This window comes from Empidonax traillii, unplaced genomic scaffold (genome assembly GCF_003031625.1).
Source record: "Empidonax traillii isolate 1590-97213 ecotype Southwest subspecies unplaced genomic scaffold, ASM303162v1 scaffold7800:size9628, whole genome shotgun sequence".
Lineage (NCBI taxonomy): Eukaryota > Metazoa > Chordata > Aves > Passeriformes > Tyrannidae > Empidonax > Empidonax traillii.
In genome coordinates, this window is record NW_020962645.1 from 5,837 (window position 1) to 9,628 (window position 3,792).

The 3,792-nt window shown below is 62.7% G+C and overlaps 1 long non-coding RNA gene across 1 annotated transcript in view; it reads left to right on the plus strand.

The window, feature by feature from the left end:
- The window catches only part of LOC114073642, an 8,919-nt gene extending 5,136 nt beyond the window's left edge, over positions 1 to 3,783 (plus strand). The window contains exon 3 of the long non-coding RNA XR_003574364.1: positions 3,324 to 3,783. This is a non-coding gene — a long non-coding RNA (uncharacterized LOC114073642). The remainder of the gene's footprint in view (positions 1 to 3,323) is intronic.
- The last annotated feature ends 9 nt before the right edge of the window (positions 3,784 to 3,792 follow it).

Here is a 3,792-nt window from a genome sequence, read left to right on the forward strand (position 1 = left end):
GATCCTTCTCCGTGAGCGTTTCTGATCAACACTGGCACCAGCCGGCTCTGAGTGACCTCGGGCAAAGAGCTCTCTCAGGGCCTCAGTTTCTCCACTGGAGGCTGATTCACTCCACTTTTTTGGCCGCTAAATTGCCACCAAGCACCGGCTCTGTCCCCGCTGGGGACGTGGGTGGGGATGTTTGGGGTGTCCCTGCCGCCGTTCCTCCCGCTCTCCCCACTTCCCCCTCCCAGCCAGGAGTGTCACAGGCCGCGGTTGCATTTTTGGGGAGATGCAAGATAAGAGTCTGTGGTGGTGTGTGCGAAATGTCAGAGCCACCCGTGGCATCCCCGGGGCGGGGGCACTGCCGTGAGCTCTCGGTCCGGCGGCAGGAGCTGCCACGGGAAAATCCCTCGGCCCGGGGAATTCAGGCACCCGGCAGACCCCGGCTGCGGTACGGGGGAATTAAAGTCCCTTTGGCTGCTTTCATTGAGGGGCAGCGTTAATTAGCACAAAACCTTGAGGTTTAGTTGCACCTGCTGGTGCTCCCTCTGCTTCCACCCTGTTCTGGTGCCCACCAGCCCCGGTGAGAATGGAGAGATGCTCCAGCATCCCAATCCTCCTCCCACCCTGGAAAGATATTTTACAGCTGGGAATGTGGACTTTCTCCTCCTGGAAATTTTGCCTCAGGGAAGCAGTGAGCCCCCTCTGGGGACCAGGCACTGGGATGAGCCCAACCAGCCACCCTCCCCGTGGCTCCATCCCTTCTCCAGCTCCAGCTCGGGATCGGGGCAGCAGCATTGACTCACGAGCCGACCTTGTGCTCCTCAAATCCGATCCACCCAGCTGGAAAATCGGGTTGGACTGGGCCCCAGCAGGGAGGGAAAGGCTGTGGCTGGGATGGGAGGCAGCGAAGGGCTGAGGGGGGAGCTCATGGTCCCGGCCTGAGCCCCCGGGTGTCACTTAATGGTGACCAGAGCAGCAGCCACCGACCTCCCTCCCTCCCGCCCACCTCCGCCGGGACATCATTAATCTTGGCAGAGAAGCATCAGGGCTCCTATCAGGAGAACATTCCCGCTGATGAGACTGATAAATTATAGCCAGGGGAGGAGGGAACCAGTGTTTATAGGGGGGCAGTGGGCAGTGGCAGCGCTGGGGGAGCCATGGGGTCAGAGGGATGCCGAGCTCCCCAAGCCCAGAGGGTGCCTCGTGCCTCAGTTTCCCCTGGATCAGGCAGCCAGGCACGTGTGGGTGTCAGCGGGCACTCCCCTTCCTCAGATAAGGGCCGAGTGTGATGATATAATCCTCGGGAAACGAGCTTGAAAACGGACCAAGCCACGGATGAAACGCTGTATTGTTGTGGCAGGGAGAGGGGACAGTGGCACTGCGACCTCGGCTCCCTGGCTGGCCCCTCCGGCCCATCCCGCTCCCTTCCCAGCTCCCTGATCCCAGTGACTCACAGTCCTTGGCCCTGGCAGCCAGTTGGTGTGATTTGGGATGGCTGGCACAGGGATGTCACCCTGGTGGCCATGCCAGGATGGGGCACCTGCTTCAGGTTGGATTTGGGGTGCAGGGGGGCATCCAGACCCCCAGACCCCATATCCTGCCGGTGCATCACCTCCTTTGCCACCCTGGCGGCTGCCCTGGGGCTTTCCCTACCCAGGACGACCGGGCACAACCGGTGCCATGGCAGGTGGGAAAGTAGGTCAGGAAAAACCCCAACCCCACGCACGGGGCGAGAGCCGGGGCCGGCGCCTGCAGCCCCACGGCGGCGGCTCTGCCTCCTCCGGTTCCTTTCATCCCGCGCCTCTCCCGGGGCTCCACGAACATCAGTGACAGCCCCAGCCCCCCCTGGGAGTCGGGGGGTGCCGCGTCTCGCTCTCACCCTGCTCCCAGGGGGCACGGGCTGCTCTCCCCCGGGGTTTTCCCAGCGCTTTGAAAGCCGCCGGATGAAAGGCACCCGGCAGAGGCTGCGGGCGCGGCGGGAGTGTCCCCCCCCAGAGACCCCTTTCCCTGGTGCCACGCTCACTGGGACCCCCCTGGCACGGAGGGGAGGGGGTGGATTGAGGCCCTGAAGTGAGCAGCTTCCCCTCCTGCCAGGGGTGGAATTTGGGGATGGAGGTGTTTGTGGCTCTGTGTCCCAGTTGGGGGTGACACCAGTGCGGGACGTCAGGACTGGCCTCGCTCTCGGCTTGGTTTGGGCCCTCAGAAGGTGGCAGTGATGATGTGGGGACACCAGCAGCAGCCTGATGCGTTCCAACACCTCTCCCAGCTGGAATGTGGGATGCAGGGTCTGTCCTGAGCATCCTGTCACCTCCTTCTTGGGCACTGGAGCGTCTCAGCCATGGCCTGTTGCAGCTCCACGAGGTTGCAGGGTGCAGTGCCATCACCAGGAGCGTCTCCAGAGCCTCCTGGAGCTCAGAACCCAAGGTGGGGAGCAGGTGGGAGCTCCATCAGCACCCTGAGCCACCACTACCCCCCAACCCCATGCAGGTGATGCAGCAGCTCAGGTTTTGCTCAGCACTTTTGCAAGAGCAAAGAGGACGCTTTGCTCCAGTTGGGGCTGAGATGTGACGGCAGATAAAGGGCTGCCAGGCTGTGGTGTGACATTAAAGAGCAGCCAGGAAGAGGAGAGGGCAGGTTTCAGATAAACAATGGGCCCCTTTTCCCACCTCGTGACACCAAGGCCCAAGTGTCCCATCCCGTGTCCCACAGGGAGGGGCAGTGGTGGCGGTGTGAGCTGTTTCAGTCCCTGGGAAAGCCCCTCTGGTTGGGAGCAGGATGCTCCAGCAGCCACCAGCCAGACCCACGCTGGCTGTCAAGCCCTGGCAGGGTGCAGGGGGATTTCTGGCCCACAAGGTACAAGGGAACCCCTCCTGCCCAGGAGAGGATTTCCCTGCCACCTCCGTAGGAAACACCACAGCTGGATCCAGCCACGGGCTGCCCCCAGACCTCCAGCAGCCTCGGGTCAGGGCAGAGGAGGAAGGTCAGGAATGAAGAACCTGCAGTTTGTGGATGGGTGCACAGGAGTGAGGGGCATGGGGGATCTCCTGCATCACCCCCACGTGCCCTCAGGGGATTTCCAGCCCAGCCACCCCTGGGATGGGCTCGCAGGAAACTACAGAAAGGTCTGCTCCGAAATCCAGAGAGGCAGGAGAGGAACCAGCCCCATGTGCCCCCTGGGGATGCTCAGGGTTGGGGTGCCCTGGGCTCCCTGCTGTCCCCGGTGCCTCCCAGGGGTGCAGGATGTGGTGTGGGCAGAGCAGCAGCAGCACAGCCTGGAGCTGGTCCCGGAGCATCCCCATCCTCCAGCCCTGCTCACCCCCTTTTCCCTCTCTCCCCAGGTTCCTGGGACCTGAAGGGCTTCGTGGAAGACTTTGGGCTGGGTTACCCTGTGGCCAAGACCCAGTTCCTCACCAAATACTACGAGGATTAACTCCAGCTACCACGCCCTTCCCCTGCACCCCCTCACACCACAGAGCCACCTCCTCCCGGAGCTCAGGGGACCCCAGGACCCACCCAGGGTGCGCCCACCCTGCTCCCCACCCAGATCCACAGCCCCAGCCCCTCCATTCCCACACCTGAGTTCCCCTTTCCCATCCCCAGCGGTGTCCCAGCTCACCCTGGCTATCCCAGGAAGGGATGGCGTCACCTCTTCTCCTCCCCTCACCCCGTTTTCCAGACCTTACCCCCCCAGCATGTCCCTCCTGCACTTTGGGGACCTTGAGTAGTTCTAATGCCTGCAGTTTCCAGAATAAAGTATGGATGGAGCACACGGGGGAGTCACGGGCTCCTTGCTGGCAGGGATGAGAC